The sequence below is a fragment of the Myxocyprinus asiaticus genome, chromosome 34 (assembly GCF_019703515.2).
Source record: "Myxocyprinus asiaticus isolate MX2 ecotype Aquarium Trade chromosome 34, UBuf_Myxa_2, whole genome shotgun sequence".
In the NCBI taxonomy this organism is placed as follows: Eukaryota; Metazoa; Chordata; class Actinopteri; order Cypriniformes; family Catostomidae; genus Myxocyprinus; species Myxocyprinus asiaticus.
The window spans coordinates 11,800,271-11,819,680 of NC_059377.1; positions in this window are offsets into that span (position 1 = coordinate 11,800,271).

Here is a 19,410-nt window from a genome sequence, read left to right on the forward strand (position 1 = left end):
TGGAATTCCTTCTCCGACGACCTAGTTGAAGCCCTTGTATACTAACACCAATCCTATGATTGGCAATGGTGTTTGAGCCCGCACCTTTAGGTGTGCAGTTGGCCTATATAAGCGGGTGCTCAATCACCATTTCTTCAGAATTTTCTTCCTTCAAGACCAACATCATCTCATCTTGACTACGACTACATCTCGTCTTGAAAAGCCCTCTTCACCGTTGACATACACCCTTCAGCAGACGGGACTTCCCTGTAAATGCAACAAGACGATTCATCACCTGACTTTCTGCACCTGCGGTGAAAAACATACCCGCCCCTGCAGTGTGCAAGCAAAGATTTTCTCCACCTTGCCAAAGGCAAGGTTTTTTTTGCTTCAGACGCTTGTTGCCTTGACAACAGCGATTGGCTGCTTCCCGCAGTGTTCCGGCAGGAGATGTATCCTCTATATATAAATCCATTCACGGGATGTTAAAAGTTCTAAAAAAAAGATCCGCTTTCGTGTTTGCGTCTTTCTCAAGATGTCGTTCCGTAAGTGTTCTGCATGCAAGCGACACATCGCTCTGCCAGATCAGCTTTCTGGGCTGCACCCATGTCAAAGCAGCTCTCATGGGGACAGACTGCCCTCACTGTAAGAGCTTGAGTCTCCAGACGCTCCACTCAAGGGTCGCCCTCATTCTGAGGGACGATTCTGCCTCCCGCGCCCTCCCATCCGCCTCCTCCGTTTTAAATTCTGAGGGACCACATGAGGAGACACGGCGGGTCACAAGGTAGAGACGGAAGAATCCAGGGAGGATCTCGCACCGGCGCAAGCCCCACGAGCCCCTCGATCTTCCCATGCAGCATCCTCGCCAGTGCAGTACGCACGTGATGAACTCCGGCCCTCTATTGGACAGCACGGTCTGGTCACATTCAGCGGTTCTGAAGGTGGAGATGATGCCATGTCCCTCGCAGCATCAGACATGGGTGAATGGTCCACAGAGGATGTTGCCGCCCCTTCCCCCAGCGAGGGCAAGGAACGTGCACAGGCCACTGACAGTTCCTTCGCGTCCTCACACGGGCAGTTGAGGATCTCATTATCGAGTGGTCCCCTCCAGAGGAGCCGGTAAAATCCCGTCTGGACGAGTGGTTCCTGCAGGCCGGCTGTCACCAGCAGAATGCGGCCCGGAAAACTGCACCACTTTTTCCGGAGGTCCACACAGAGCCCATGAAGACCTGGCATGTGCCCTACTCATCTTGTGTCCAGACCAGAGGAGCTGCATTTCTACCAAAAGTGGACCATGCAGAGGAGAAGGGATATTTGAAGCTTCCCCCTATTGAAGAGGCGGTTGCAGCCCATCTTTGCCCAACTACCGCTATGGGATGGAAGTCCCGCCCTGCCCACCCCTCCAAGCCCTGTCGACTGACGTCTGCACTGGCTGGACTAGCTTATAAAGTTGCGGGCCAGGCTGGCTCTGCACTTCTTAGCATGGCGGTGCTTCAAGTCTTCAAGGCCAAGCTTCTTAAAGATATAGATGAGCAAGGCCTGAACCCTGAAGTGTTTAAGGAGCCCCACACCGCCACAGACTTGTCGCTGCGTGCTACAAAAATCACTGCGCAGATCATCGGAAAAGCAATGAGTAATCTGGTGGTTTTGGACCAGCATGTCTGGTTAATGCTTGCAGAGATGCGTGACTTGGAAAAACACGCCCTCCTCAGCACTCCGGTGTCACCTGACAGCCTTTTCAGCAATGCTGTGGAGTGTTCCTGACCGGCTCAACGCCATGAAGAGGAATCTGGAGCCTGCTGTTCTACTCGGCCCAGATCCGAAGAAAGCCCGGTTCGGGATGTTATGCAAAATGTTGTTTCTGTACGTTGTGTACAAATAAAAAATGCTTTCAAAAGAAAAGAGTAAAGCGCTCGTTGCGGCTGTACGAGATGCACATACATTCTCAAAGAAAGGGTTCAATTTCTCTTCACGCTTCTCATACCCCACACACTATGCACAACTGCTTCACTATGGTGAGCGCCACTTTATCTCCTATAATGTGCGAACTGATGCACCCACTGTCTCATTACATGGACACGTGGTGAGCTCTCAGGGGTATCAAATTGGGTGCAAAAAACAATCGAACATGGTTATGCGATCCAGTTTGCATGCCTGCCACCTCGCTTCAAAGGCATTCTACCATCCAGGGTTCCGTCACGAGACGCGCCACTGTTACCGGCAGAAATTCACAATCTCCTCGCAAAAAAAAATATAGAGATTGTTACGAAATGCCATGCCCACAAAGGGTTTTACAGACCCTATTTTCTCATTCCAAAAAAAGATGGCAGGCTTCGACCCATTTTAGACCTGACACGCGTATTCTAAATTACCTCAATGATTGGCTATTAATTGCCCGATCAGAGGCTTTGTTATGTAAGCAAAGAGACTTGATACTTCACCATTTGAACAGCCTAGGTCTCAATATCAGCTAGGCAAAAAGCACACTTTCTCCCAGCCAATAAATCTCCTTTTGGGAATTCAACTCGATTCCGTGAGTATGCACGCGCACCTAACAAGCGAGTGCGTTCAGACCATTCATCAGTGTCTGTCTCAGTTCAAACTAGGGAAAGCATTTCCACTGAAGTCATTTCAGAGAATGCTGGGTTTTATGATGGTAGCATCCGCGGTCATAACATTAGGTCTTTTATATGAGACCTCTCCAGTGCTGGCTCAAACATCACGTACCACGGTACGCCTGGCGCCAAGGGCGCATGTGCGTCACTGTGACTCGCTGATGTCTGGCTGCTCTAGCACCATGGACAGCTACAAACTTTTATCAGCAGGGTATTATGCTGGGTCAGGTTTTCAGGCAAAAAGTGGTGAGCACGGATACGTCCAACACAGGCTGGGGCGGGCTGTGCAATGGATGTCTGGCTTTCGGCACCTGGACAGGTGCAAAACAGGTGTGGCACATAAACTGCCTGGAACTTCTGGCTGTCTTCTTAGCCATGAAGGCTTTTTATTCTGACACAGTGAATCATCACGTTCTGATCTGGTCGGGCAACATGTCAGTAGTGGCGTACATAAATCACCAGAGTGGAACTCGATCTCTACCAATGATATGCCTGGCACAATGCCTCAGCATGTGGAGCAAGCACCATCTCCTTTTCCTGTGAGCGACACATGTCCCGGGCCACTTGATCTGTGAAGCATACATGCTGTCGTGCCAGGGACTGATGGCGGGGGAATAGAGACTTCATCCTCAGATGGTTCTGAGGATATGGGAAGTATTCAGCAAAGCGGAAATTGACCTATTCGCCTCTGCGGAGACCGCCCACTGCCCTCTTTGGTATTCCATGACCCAAGCCCCACTGGGGGTGGAGGCCTTGGCTCATAAGTTGCCAGTGAAACGCAAATACGCATTTCCCCCGGTAAGTCTCCTTCGCTCTGTCATCTGCAAAGTCCAAGAGGACAAGGAAGCGGTTCTGTTGGTCATGCCGAAATGGCCCAACCAGTCCTGGTTTCAGGAAATAATGGAGATATTAGACGGCCCTCCATGGGAAATACAGCTGAGGAGGGATCTCCTCTCTCATGCGCAGGGCATGATTTGGCATCCCCAGCTGGAGCTGTGGAACCTACATGCATGGTCCCTGAACGGAGCACAGCGAACGAGCCAGAATTGTCTCAGTCCTTAATAAACACCATTTTGCAAGCTAGAGCACCATCCACAAGATGCCTCTATGCACTAAAATGGTACGTGTTTGCAGATTGGTGTGCCTCACGTGGCAAGGACCCAGTGAATTGCTCCATAGCGGAAATTCTTACATTCTTTCAAGAGCAGCTGGACACAGGTCTTACTCTGTCAACGCTTAAGGTCTATGATTATCTTGGCATTTCACGCCCTAGAGGCTGGCTCCTCTATATGCAGACATGATCTGATCATAAAGTTCCTTAGGGGAGTGAGGCGCATGAACCCCCCTCGCCCTGCTACAGTTCCAATGTGGGAATTAGATCTGGTGCTGAGGATGTTCACAAGCCATTGAAACCATTAGAATCCATTGAGTTGTGTGTTCTTTCTCTAAAGACCGCACTTCTTTTGGCTCTGGCCTCAGTTAAATGGGTGGGTGATACAGGCACTGTCAATTGACAGTTCATGTCTATTTGGACTGGGGCTTTCAAAGGCCACCTTCAAACCCAAAAAAGGCAATGTGCCTATGGTGCTTTCCACGGCATTTAGGGCTCAAGTAGTTCACCTACAAGCTTTCTCTCCCCCACCGTTTAATTCGGATGAGGAGCAGTAAGCGCATTTATTAAGCCCTGTGCAGGCATTACACACAAATGTGAAGCGCAGCTGCCAGTTTAGGCTGTCAGATCAGCTCTTTGTTTGTTATGGAAGAAGCACAAACGGCATGTCTGTATCTAAGCAAAGGCTCACTGGACCATTGATGCAATCGGCCTCGCCTATAATTCAAAGTGCGCAAAATATACTATTGGTGTGAAAGCGCATTCAACTAGAGGCATGGCCCCTTCATCTCAGGGAACCGAGGTTACATGTGTAACCAGAGATGCTTCACCTTGTCGGTGAAGTTAATTTTCTTTATTTTTAGGAAGGTAAGCCCATTTAAAATCAAACTAAATTACAAACGCAATTACTGAATCGAATGCACAGCTTAACTGTTGCAGGGTAGTATCATTGAAAATTATTCGTTTTTTAAAATATAATTTTTCTATTATTTAATATTAATTACAATGTACCTTAATACCGTGATTTTTTTGTTTGTTTTGTTTTTGTTGTTTTGACAGTTATCACTTTCACTTTCAATCTTTATTGTCCTTGGGAGGCATTTCAGTTGGTAGACAGTAGCCAATAACACAAAAAAAATTAACATCGAACAAAACAAAAATTATCTTATGAGCTATTTGTAAAAGTAGGCCTAACTGCCGGAATAAAATAAATAAAATTGGCTTTGATGCAGATCTCTTACAGGGGTCAGGGAGATACACACCATCCTTGCAGATGATTAAATTAACCGTCAGATTAGTTTTACCATATGCAATTTATTTGTTTGCAAGATGATGAAAGACGCGGTTATCAGTAAACTCAAGACACTATACATTAGACATCTCACCGTGATGTCACTGGTTTTCACGATTGTTCCGGGATGTGTGTGAATGTGAGCACAGATTATGGGAAAGCTCTTACAGTGTGAATGAACAAATTTTGCAGTCCCAGAACAGTTGCCAAAACGACTTTTCCTGGGATTAATATCGGGATCTCTGTGTGAAAGGGGCTCAAGTGGCATAAAATTACAGCTCCAATCTGCTTGAATAGGGAAAGACTGAAATCTTCAAAATGGTTGGTCAATATTACGATCAAAGAACATATTTCAAATCAGCATTAAAATCAATGGTATAAGCAATAGTATAATAAATTGTGCTTCTTTAGCTCAGATCACACTTAAAAAATTTATTTTTTCAGGCTGGTGCAGCTAATGTGCGTTCTTGAGTTTAAATTGAAGTGTGTAATTTCTGCACTATTAGTGGCACCAAACACCGAATTACAAAAATCAAGTATGTTTTCAAACAAGCTTTGCCAACACCCCTTAGACTAATCATGCCCTTTCGCACTTTCTGATTCCCTATGAATAAATAGGCTATACTAAATAAAAGGTGATAAACATTTAACATCAGAATGAACAAGACCACTATAACACATACACACCAGACAGAAAGAGTGTCCGTGGAATCTGGTCGTCCGATAGCATCACCGGATTGAACGGCAGATGGTTGTGTGGGGGATCCAGCACATGAGGTAGGATGGTTCTTCTGGTATCTAGTAAGTGTAATGACAAAGCCATTTCTGACCATTTTGGTGCCCTAGGCGAGATTTCTGTTGTTGACAGGGAGAGGCAGTGTGAATTAGTGACTTATTAGTTATTGGCACTCCTGTTTGCCAGAGCGATCTCATCATTGGTGGTGTGTGTGTCTTCCAAATGCAACGCCAATGTCTACTCTAGTTTTACTCAGTTTTCTGTCTCCGTGTCTTTTAGCGAGCCTTCGAATTTTTCCAACAGTTGTTTACAGACAGATTGTTTCACTTTTAATTGACTATATCACAATTCCAGTGGGTCAGAAGTTTACATACACTAAGTTAACTGTGCCTTTAAGCAGCTTGGAAAATTATGTCAAACCTTTAGCCAATTAGCTTCTGATAGGCTAATTGGCTAACTGTAGTCAATTGGAGGTGTATCTGTGGATGTATTTTAAGGCCTACCTTCAAACTCAGTGCCTCTTTGCTTGACATCATGGGAAAATCAAAATAAATCAGCCAAGATCACAGAAAAAAATCATGGACCTCCACAAGTCTGGTTCATCCTTGGGAGCAATTTCCAAACGCCTGAAGGTAGCACGTTCATCTGTACAAACAATAGTTGCAAGTATAAACACCATGGGACCACACAGCCATCATACTGCTCAGGAAGAAGACACATTCTGTCTCCTAAAGATGAACGTTGTTTGGTGTGAAAAGTGCAAATGAATCCCAGAACAGCAAAGGACCTTGTGAAGATGCCGGAGGAAACAGGTAGACAAGTATCTATATCCACAGTAAAACGAGTCCTATATCGACATAACCTGAAAGGCTGCTCAACAAGGAAGAAGCCACTGCTCCAAAACCACCAGAAAAAAGCCAGATTACAGTTTGCACATGGGGACAAAGATCTTACTTTTTGGAGAAATGTCCTCTGGTCTGATGAAACAAAAATTGAACTGTTTGGCCATAATTAACATCGTTATGTTTGGAGGAAAAAGGGTGAGGCTTGCAAGCCGAAGGACACTATCCCAACCGTGAAGGGACTGGTGCACTTCACAAAATAGATGGCATCATGAGGAAGGAAAATTATGTGGATCTATTGAAGCAACATCTCAAGACATCAGCCAGGAAGTTAAAGCTTGGTTGCAAATGGGTCTTCCAAATGGACTATGACCCCAAGCATACCTCCAAATTTGTGGCAAAATGGATTAAGGACAACAAAGTCATGGTATTGGAGTGGCTATCACAAAGCCCTGACCTCAGTCCGAAAGAAAATTTGTGGGCAGAACTGAAAAAGTGTGTGCGATCAAGGAGGCCTACAAACCTGACTCTGTTATACCAGTTCTGTCTGGAGGAATGGGCCAAAATTCCAGCAACTTGTTGTGAGAAGCTTGTTGAACACTACCCAAAATGTTTGACCCAAGTTAAACAATTTAAAGGCAATGCTACCAAATAATAACAAAGTGTATGTAAACTTCTGACCCACTGGGAATGTGATGAAAGAAATAAAAGCTGAAATAAATAATTCTCTCTACTATTATTCTGACATTTCACATTTTTTAAAAAAAGTAGTGATCCTAACTGACCTAAGACAGGGAATGTTTTCTATGATTAAATGTCAGGAATTGTGAAAAACTGAGTTTAAATGCATTTGGCTAAGGTGTATGTTAACTTCTGACTTCAACTGTAAAAGGTAATTGGCTCTTTAACCTGTAAGACGGGGCTTCCTTTTCTACACCCGCCACTTTTTTCCAATTTCTCCCATTCATTTTAATACAAGTGCTCCGTCTCCGGCTAAACAGTCTTGTGCTAAACAGTCTCAGGCACAAGCCATGATTATCCTTAGTGCAAGTGAACCTGTACATAATGTAGTTTGTGTTGTAACTTTTACCTTGCGTGGTTTTGTTCATGGTATTGCAGATGAGGGCATGACACACAACTTGTCCATGTTGGCATCTGCCTAATTTGACTAGTTTAGATGAATCTGTTCAAAAATACTGTAGTGGACAGACAGCCTTTGAACTAAAAAAAAAAAAAAAAAGATAATGGAAAATGTTTTCTCTTCCCTTTTAAAAAGTTTATCCTAACTATGCAAAAGGATATAGTTAGGTGCATTGTATTATTTGCGTTTAGCATGTTTTTTTCCTGCTGTTCGTGACCCCATCAGAACAGTCCTGCAATCCATATTTGGGTCCCGCCAGTTGAAAACCAGTGATATAGAGAACACCTACAGAACCCTACACAAATTCTAGTATCTTGCAACAACAATTTAACTTAAGGGAAACATACTGTCTGTGCAGCCAAATTTAGCCAGACTGTTGTCATCTTTGGCTGTGAAATTGCATGGAGAGAGAGTTCTGAACTGGCAATGTGTGGGCAGGCTACGGTGAGCAGAAAATATCCATCTTGGCATCTCTTGTTTGTTGTTTTCCTCTCCAAGCAGCCTCAAGTGCTCTGCCTTTCCTGATGTGATGTTCAGGGAACAGTACGCGGTGTTTGGGAACAGGTGCTGGACCAATGGGTGACTGTCCCGGGGCTGTCTTGCACAGCTCTACTACAAGGTTATTCTGAGGTCTATAAAATATAGACACATCCCTGTGGACTGTATATGCTCTGTCATGACATGCAGAACATTAGAATGGAAGGTACATAGATGCTGTCTCTCAAAATATAATTTTTTTATTTCTTATTTTATTTATTTTTTGCCTGTTTTCTTCCTGCAACTTAAATATTCATTATCATAAGCTTTTTGGGTGATGTCTCACTCACAGTGTCAAAACTCTCCTCAAGGTAGTGTTTCAGGCAAACATGCATAATACATGTTCAGTGTAATCTCAAGTTGGTAGCATGCTGGCACTCACTTTAGCTGTCCTCTGGCACTGGACAAGATAGAAGGCTTTAGTGCAGGGCCACTTTCTCACTCAAAAGATATACGCTAGGGGTTGCTGATGTTTAAATGTGATCATATCCTCAAGGGACTCTCAATCAGGAACCATCCATTCATTCATTCATCCATCCAGTCACTCTTTTCCCTATAATGGTCCATTGATCCATCCTTCCATCCATCTATCTATCTATCTGTCCATATATCTATCTGGTCACTCTTTTTGCTATAATGATCCATCCATCCATCCATCCATACCTCTATCTGGTCACTTGTTTCCTTATAATGAGTCATCCATCCAGATACTCTTTTCCCTATAATGATCCATTCATCCATCAATCCATCTATTTATCTATCTGGTCATTCTTTTCCCTATAATGATCCATCTATCCATCCATCCATCTATCTGGTCACTCTTTTCACTATAATCATCCATCCATCTGGTCACACTTTTCCCTACAATAATCCATCCATTCATCCATCCATCTATTTATCTTTCTATCTGGTCACTATTTTCCCTATAATGATTCATCCATCCATCCAAACATCTATCTATCTGGTCACTCTTTTCCCTATAATGATTCATCCATCCATCTATCTATCTTGTAATTCTTTTCCCTATAATGATCCATCCATCCATCCAAATATCTGGTCACTCTTTTCCCTAAAATGATCCATCCATATATCTATCTTTCTATCTGGTTACTAATTTCCCTATAATGATTCATCCATCCATCTATCCATCCATCTATCCATATCTCTATCTGGTCACTCTTTTCCCTATAATGATTCATCCATCCATTCACTCTTTTCCCTGTAATGATCCATCCATATATCTATCTTTCTATCTGGTTACTAATTTCCCTATAATGATTCATCCATCCATCTATCCATCCACCTATCCATATCTCTATCTGGTCACTCTTTTCCCTATAATGATTCAGCCATCCATTCACTCTTTTCCCTGTAATGATCCATCCATCCATCCAAATATCTGGTCACTCTTTTCCCTAAAATGATCCATCCATATATCTATCTTTCTATCTGGTTACTAATTTCCCTATAATGATTCATCTATCCATCTATCCATCCATCTATCCATATCTCTATCTGGTCACTCTTTTCCCTATAATGATTCATCCATCCATTCACTCTTTTCCCTGTAATGATCCATCCATCCATCCATCCATCCATCTATCTGGTCACTCTTTTCCCTATAATGATTCATCCATCCATCCATTCATCCAGTCACTCTTTTCCCTATAATGATCCATCCATCCATCCATCTATATATCTGGTCCCTATTTTCCCTAAAATAATCCATCCATTCATCCATCCATCTATCTATCTTTCTATCTGGTCATACTTTTCTATATATAATACATCCATCCATCCATCTGGTCACTCTTATCCCTATAATGATTCATCCATCTATCCATTCATCCAGTTACTCTTTTCCCTATAATGATCCATCCATCCATCCATCCATCTATCTATCTGGTTACTCTTTTCCTTATAATGATCCATCCATCCATCAATCCATCTGGTCACTCTTTTCCCTATAATGATCCATCCATCATCTATCTAGCTGGTCACTTTCTCCCTAAAATTATCCATCCATTCATCCATCCATCTATCTATCTATCTTTCTAACTGGTCATTCATTTCCCTATAATGATTCATCCATCCATCAATCTATCTTGTCACTCTTTTCCCTAAAATGATCAATCCATCCATCCATCTTTCTATATGGTCACTCTTTCCCTATAATGATTCATCCATTCATCAATCCATCTATCTATCTGGTCAATCTTTTCCCTATAATGATCCATCCAAATATCTGGTCACCCTTTTCTCTAAAATTATCCATCCATCCATTCATCTATCCATCTATCTATCTTTCTATCTGGTCATTCATTTCCCTATAAGGATTCATCCATCAATCAATCTATCTAGTCACTTTTTCCCCTAAAATGATCAATCCATCCATCCATCCATCTTTCTATCTGGTCACTCTTTTCCCTATAATGATTCATCCATCCATCAATCCATCTATCTATCTATCTGGTCACTCTTTTCCCTATAATGATCCATTCATCCATCTAACTATATGGTCACTCTTTTCCCTAAAATGATCCATCCATCCATCCATCCATCTATTTATCTTTCTATCTGATCACTATTTTCCCTATAAGGATTCATGCATCCATCCATCCATCCATTTATCTATCTGGTCACTCTTTTCCCTATAATGATTCATCCATCCATCAATCCATCTATCTACCTGGTCACTCTTTTCCCTATAATGATCCATACATCCATCCAAATATCTGGTCACCCTTTTCCCTAAAATTATCCATCCATCCATTCATCTATCCATCTATCTATCTTTCTATATGGTCATTCATTTCCCTATAAGGATTCATCCATCAATCAATCCATCCTTCCATCTATCTATATCTCTATCTGGTCACTCTTTTCCCTATAATGATCCCTCCATCTATCTATCCATCCATCTATCTGGTCACACTTTTCCCTAAAATCATCCATCCATTCATCCATCCATCCATCTATCTATCTTTCTATCTGGTCACTCTTTTCCCTATAATGATTCATCCATCCATTCATCTATCCAGTCACTCTTTTCCCTATAATGATCCCTCCATCTATCCATCCATCCATCCATCTATCTATCTGGTCACACTTTTCCCTAAAATGATCCATCCATTCATCCATTCAGTCACTCTTTTCCCTATAATGATCCATCCATCCATCTATATATATGGTCCCTATTTTCCCTAAAATAATCCATCCATTCATCCATCCATCTATCTATCTTTCTATCTGGTCATCCTTTTCCCTATAATCATCCATCAACCCATCCATCTGGTCACACTTTTCCCTATAATGATTCATCCATCTATCCATTCATCCAGTCACTATTTTCCCTATAATGATCTATCCATCCAACTATCTATCTGGTTACACTTTTCCTTATAATAATCCATCCATCCATCCATCATCTATCTATCTGGTCACTCTTTTCCCTATAATGATCCATCCATCCATCATCTATCTATCTGGTCACTCTTTTCCCTAAAATGATCCATCCATTCATCCATCTATCCATCTTTCTAATTGGTCACTCATTTCCCTATCATGATTCATCCATCCATCAATCTATCTAGTCTCTCTTTTCCCTAAAATGATCAATCCATTCATTCATCCATCTGTCTGTCTGGTCACTCTTTTCCCTATAATGATTCATCCATCCATCCATTCATCCTTCTATCCAGTCACTCTTTTCCCTATAATGATCCATCCATTCATCCATCCATCTATCTTCTATCTGGTCACTCTTCTCCCTATGATTCATCCATCCATCCATTCATCCTTCCATCTATCTGTCTTTCTATCCATCTATCATCCATCTCTCCACCCATCAATCTATCTACATTTTAAAGACCCCCTCCAGTGAAAATCAAGTTTTTAACCTTGTTTACATGTCCATATGGTGTTTTTTATATGCTGGAAGACATACCATGAGTGAAATTAGCAGTCAATGCCATGGCTGAGCATTTTCACTGCAGTTTACCAAAGTCAGTCTCAAAAACACGGATTCAGACAGCCAGAGTTTCATACGTCACAAACCTAAGGAACCAATCCCGTCAACTTGCGGGATGGGGCTTTCCATATCAATAGCATACGCTACGGTGAAGCAAGGAGGGTATCAGGAGAAGCCAGGTGTAGCTATGTATCGGTATTTTTCAAGGCATGTTCTGTTTTCGGATGCAAAGTTGTGAAAGGACAAATGGTGAGCCTTCATGTATTACCAAAGGATCTGAAAATCTGAGATAAAAGGGTCCAGTTTATTTGGAAAAATCGTAATGTCCCAGTAAAACTTCCAGAGAAAACTCAGGTTTGCAGTAGTCATTTTCCAGAGAACTGTTTTGAAAATTGTACCCAAAAACAGATGGGTTTTGCCCCTAAACTTATATTGAAGCCCAATGCGGTTCCATCAGTTTATCCTGGGGACACAGCGAGTACGAGTCAACATGTTGATCAACCGATAAGTTTCTTTTTCTTGTGTTTTATCCGTTGACTGCGTCCAACAAATCTGCAGTGTGCTAGATAAAGTTAGCCAACATTAGCATGCCAAGTTACATGATGATTCATGTCAAATGCTGACAGGAAATTTTATATGGCTTGGGGATGTTGACGAACAATTCGCTTTTCTTCAGAATCAGAATCAGTTTATGGTTCGAACATATATGGCTGAATTACTCCAATATTACCACTTGCCATTGTGTAGTGTTAATACTTTTACAGTGAACAGAGTTGAAGGTGAGCAGGTATCTCGAGCTGCAGGTGAGCAGTGCAGGGGTGAGTGGAGATGGAGGCGGGGACTAATTTGCATATTCAAAGATCCGTGCATTCTAAATGAGGCAAAGGTGTAAAGTTATATCTAAGCCATTTTAAGGCATGAAGGGATTATTTTCATGGAATTTATTTTTTAAATATGTAATTTTGATTAACAAAGATACGTTTTTAGGGGTTAAACCAGTGAGAGGGACTTTACGGGGTCATGACATGTCTTTTTTATTATTTTTATATGTTCCTTGAGGTTCGCTTATAATATTAGTAAAGTTTCCTGCACATATATTTTTCCACCCTCATTCTGACCATCTGTCAAAATGAGGGTTTTGGTGTTGCTTCTCCTTTAAGATTTGACAGTAAATGCCCACTGTTATGATTGGCTCTTTGCCCATTACTGACCTGCTCTCACCTTGCCATCTCACTTCTCAACACTGCTGGCCGGCTGCGAAAGTGATAAGGTAAATTTGGCGTTGATGTGTTATTGTGGAGGTGGTCAGATGTCTACCATATTGTGACATCACTATTTGGAGGAAGTGTTGAATATGTCATTTTGGCAGCTTGGTTTAAACAAATGCTCTTTTTGCAGTAAGGGTGTCAAGTCAAGTCAAAATTTATTTCTATACCACATTTAAAAGCAACAGAGTTGCGCCAAAGTGCTATACAATAAAACGTTGAACATATAAAAAGAAAGCATTAAAGGAAAACATGCAGCGTACAAAATAAAAACACATTAAATAAAATCCAATCAGAAAACTTCAACATAAAACCCTTAAACTAATCTTAATCAAAAGCCAGAGAGAACAAATAAGATTTAAGAGCCGACTTAAAACTAGCTAGTGAAGGAGCAAACCTCACATTTACGGGCAGACTGTTCCAAAGTTTAGGTGCTGCAGCAGAGAAGGCCCAACCACCCTTAGTTTTACAGCGACAACGTGGGATGGTTAAGGGAAGCTGATTACTAGACCTAAGTGCTCTTTGGGGAGAGTAAGGAATCAGAAGGTCACTAATGTATTTTGGTGCGACACCAGTTAAAGCCATGTACACAAAAACAGCAATTTTAAAATCGATTCTAAACTTTACAGGAAGCCAATGTAAAGTCGCTAAAATGGGAGAAATGTGATCCCTCTTTTTTGTTCCGGTAAGAAGTCTCACTGTAGCATTTTGGACAATTTGCAGGCGAGAGATCGCAATTTGAGGCAGGCCACAGTATAGGGAATTACAGTAGTCCAGGCGTGATGTTATGAGAGCATGGATTACAGTCTCCAAATCTTTCGGGGGTAGAAACTGTTTTAATTTCACAACCGATCTCAGATGAAAGAAACTGCCCTTTACCACTGTACTGATTTGTTTCTCAAAATTTAGTGACGAATCAAATGTAACCCCAAGATTTCTTACATGAGGTTGAACACTGGCAGAAAGAGAACCTAAATTAAAAGCAGATGGAGACCTGGAGGGGACTAAAATCAGAATTTTGCTTTTGCTTTCATTTAATTGCAAAACATTATTAGCCATCCAACATTTGATCTCCTCAAAACAGTCGCAAAGCACGTCAAAAGGATAACGACTGTCAGTTTTAGCTGGTAGATAAAATTGTGTATCGTCAGCATAGTAGTGGTAGGAGATCTTATATTTCTTAAAAATGGCACCCAAGGGGAGCCTATAAAGTGAAAAGAGAAGAGAGCCTAAAATGGACCCTTGGGGCACACCGCATAATAGGGGAACAGACGAAGAAGAAAACTTCCCAGTGCTCACTGAGAAGGTTTTATCTTTGAGGTAAGAGGCCAACCACTGCAGGGCAACACACTGAATACCCACCACCTTTTCCAACCGATGTAACAGAATACTATGATCGATTGTATCGAATGCAGCGCTTAAATCCAACAAGACAAGCACCGCATATGAACCAGTATCGAGAAATTGGAACAGGTCATTGCTGACCTTCAACAGTGCGGTTTCCGTACTGTTCATTGATCTAAAACCCGACTGAAAAGTATCTAAAATATTGGACATACTGATATAAGAACTCAACTGATGATACACAACTCTCTCTTAGAGCTTTGAAATAAAAGGCAATTTGGAGATAGGTCTGAAATTGCTAAGGATAGATGGGTCAAGATGGGGTTTCTTAAGCAGAGGGTGAACCACAGCATGTTTACAACTAACAGGTACAACTCCATTTGCTAGAGAACTGTTAATAATGGCTGTTACAGCCGGGCTCAAGGTTACAAACACTTCTTTGAAAAGACGAGTTGAAATTACATCGGACTCACAGCTGGAGCATTTAGCCTTTGAAACAATATTAGCTAGCTAAGCAGAGGTAACTGGATGAAAACAAGTTAGCGAATCTGTTGGTGAACAAATCAAAGGGGGATCATATGTTGATGGCATAATGGAAGCCTTGATCTCCAAGACTTTATCAAAAATTTTTAAAAAGTTCTCACAGGTGGGCCTGGGTAGCTCAGTGGTAAAAGATGCTGGCTACCACCCCTGGAGTTCGCTAGTTCAAATCCCAGGGCGTGCTGAGTGACTCCAGCCAGGTCTCCTAAGCAACCAAATTGGCCCGGTTGCTAGGGACGGTAGAGTCACATGGGGTAACCTCCTCATGGTCTCTATAATGTGGTTCGTTCTCGGTGGGGCGTGTGGTGAGTTGAGTGCAGATGCCGCGGTGGATGGCATGAAGCCTTCACACGTGCTATGTCTCCGTGGCAACGCGCTCAACAAGCCATGTGATAAGATGCGTGGGTTGATGGTCTCAGACATGGAGGCAACTGGGATTCATCCTCCGCCACCTGGATTGAGGCGAATCACTACGTGACCACGAGGACTTAAAAGCGCACTGGGAACTGGGCATTCCAAATTGGGTGAAAAAGGGGAAAAATCCCCCCCCAAAAAAAGTTCTCATAGGTTTCCCTAGATGGAACAAGAGAAGGGGCTGGTAAGGGATTTAGCACTGAATCAATTGTCTTAAACAGCATTCTCGGTCAGTTGGCATTTTCATTGATGAGTTTGGAGAGGAATTTAGACTTAGCCTCTTTTACTGACTTTTGGTAACTAGTTAAGCATGCAGTTAAACATTCATATGAGACTTGAAGTTTGTCTCTTTTCCACTTTCGCTCTGCTTTACGACACTCTTGTCTAAGAGAACGGGTGTTATCATTTAACCAAGGCTGAGCATTGCCTTTTCCCTTAGCTTTCCTGGGCTTAAGGGGAGCAACAGAGTCTATAGAAACGGAGCAGGATTTAGTATAAACCTCCACCATTTCTTCAGTGTTTAATTTGTCAAAGAAGACAGCATCCGCAAAGTTAGCTTGGTAGTACTCTGAAAATAAACTGGTAGTGGAAAGTTGAATGAAACGAGAATAACTTACAGACTGAGAGCAAGTGGAGGTGGGAGAAACACAGACAGATTCAAACAAAATTGGCCAATGGTCTGAAATAGCAGCATCAATCACTCTCAGATTAGTTACAGGAAAACAATGTGACAACACCAGGTCCAATGTGTGCCCCAAATTATGAGTAGGACTAAAAACTAATTGTGACAGATTTAAAGATTCAATGAGGCATAAAACTCTTTCACCAAAGGTTTAGACGGACAGCAAAGGTGAATATTAAAGTCTCCTACAATCAACAGTCTATCACAGCGAGACACAATATTAGAGAGGAACTCAGAGAATTGCTGAATGAAGTCCTTGTTAAATTTCAGAGGCCTGTAAACCAGTGCACATAATACAGGACCCCCTATGTCGATTCTCATTAACTGTAATTCAAAACTGGAATACACATCTGTATGTAATTTTTTGTTTTTAAAATTGTTTTTAAAAACAGTAGCAACACCCCCACCCTGACCAGAAAGTCTTGGAGTGCTAAACAAAAGCACAATCCGGTGGAGAAAGTTCACCAAGAGATGATAATTCATCCAGTTTCAGCCATGTTTCAGTCACAAATAAAAAGTCAAGCGAATTCGTGATGAAAAAGTAATTTAAAATGAATTATTTGTTAGATATTAACCTCGCATTTATCAAGGCCATCCTCACTGTCAGCGGCTCAGCTTTTTCAGCATTTGGAGATGAAAACTTAATTGAACAGAGATTTAACAGATTTACAGACCGTAACTCTGCGCCCGACTTTGAAGAGGAACGACGGGATGAAATTACTGGAATGTAATCGCTAACCAAGGAAGCGAACTGTGTGCCTTTACAGAAACTGTGCCGAGATCCTCGGTGGACATATCGAGGACGGCATAGAATTTCCAAGGAAGCACAGTGATTATATATGTCCACGGGAAGACGATATGAAGAGTTCAGATTATGCAAATCCAGAGATGAATAGAAGAGAGCCATAACTAGACAAATATAATATCAAAGAGCCGAAGCAGCAAGGTAGAGAGGGCTAAGAGCATTAATACAGCTGTAACATACCAGAGCAGTGAGCAGAAGGGACTTCATTCTTTGTAACACCACCACAACTAGGTCTTTGTCTTAATGGTCTTAATGTCCTTAATGTCCACGTGTGCCAACACGCCCGCAAACAAGCACGCAGCAGTACAGCTGTCAGCCGAGAGCAGTTGATCCCAGGCCACTGCAAGTCCAGTCCAGTCCATCCAAACACAAGGCAGCGAGTGCCAAGCCTCACCCGAGGTAAGCCGATGTTTTAGTGGATGAAAGGCAGGCAGGTAGGCAGGCGGCAGGTCGTTCAGGCGCTCCCCGAGACTAGCAGCTGATCATCCAGCCAAGAGCGGTCGATCCTAGGCCGCCACGAGTCCATCAAACACAAGCAAGCGAGTGCCGAACCTCACCCGAGGTAAGCTGGAGTTTAAGTGGATGAAAGCAGGCAGGTAGTTCAGGCACTCCCCGTGACTAGCAGCTGATCATCCAAATAGGGTTGCTCCGAAATATAATATAAATGCCGCGTGAAACTGAACAAAGACCAGACCAGAACTCATTTAAAAGTGGAGCAGGGGTAGTCAGACACGCCAGCGTACACTCCATCACTCAGCATAACCTAGACAAAGCCTGAGCGTACATCGCGAGGCAAACACCACACGATGCATGCAACAGGCAGCGAGTCACCTCTGTGAGAGTTCGGCCACAAAAAAACCCGACAGCTCAGAGGGGGTAGTGTTGAGTTCTTAGGCTTTTATTATTATTATTATTATTATTATTATTATTCTTAGACTTACAGTGTGTTTTTATAGTACAATGACCTCATAAAATGTCAAATATCAAGGAAAATTTGATTCCTCATGTCATGACTCCTTTAAATTCTACTCGTATAATACGTAGAATACGCAACAGTAGAGGATCTCAGTCACTTTGGCTAATTTTTTTAAACAGTCTTAACATTCTCTAAACTGTAAGTGCAATTGTCACAACTGTTTTATGGGACATCACAACTCTATTGCATGTCTGCAAAATGTGGTAACTCACCCAACACATTTAATTCATGCTTCAAAACCTAGTTAATGTGTCAGTAAATTGGCCAGTGCCACCAAAATTAAAGTTTTTTTTGTCATCGTGTGAGCTGTACTGGTCAAAATGTTTAGATGTTTTTTCACCATGGCAATCAACCCTGGAAATGTTTGTTATATACAAAATTCATTTTTGTTCTACTTTTTTTTGTTGACAGTGAGTCCTTACTTTACTATACAAGAATGTCAGTTTTGTCTAGCTGAATGCTATTGTGTATCACACTGAGCTTTTTAGATCCTGATTTCAACAGTAGGTAAAAGTTTACTGGAAAAGTCAATACTGTACAATACTGTAGTACATAGAAAAAGGATATGCACATTTCTATGTATACAGTAAATTTATTTTTGTAACAATGTGCTACATGTAAACAGAAAATTCACATTTGCATGTCAATTTTTACACATTTCTTACACGTAAAGTCATATTTAGTGAACAGAAAATTGCCACAAAATTACATCCATGCAAAAAAATAAAAACAATGAATAAGCCTGCAGTAGTTCTGTAAACAAACAATAAATTGTACCTCCTCACAGTACGTAACACTACAAGTTTCCATCTTCTTGGTGGACATCCTGTCACTCTTGTTGGTCTGGACAAAGATTTAGCAGACATCACAAACATTCCATGTCATAGATATGTATGGAATATATATGTACGTATGTCTGACAGATTTTGATTTTTGAATGGATCATTTTGCATGTGATGGCTCACATGATGAAAGAATGTTTAGAAGTTGTGAAGAGTATGACAGTTTCACTGAGAATTAACTCAGCAAGCCATGTGCATATAGTTATTGTGCAAAATGTAGACAATTGTACTTTTTTGCACACATGTGGCAAAACACGTGCAATTTGCTTAAAACTTATTGTTTTGACAAAAATAATTCTCATTCGAGAATTGAGCCAAAG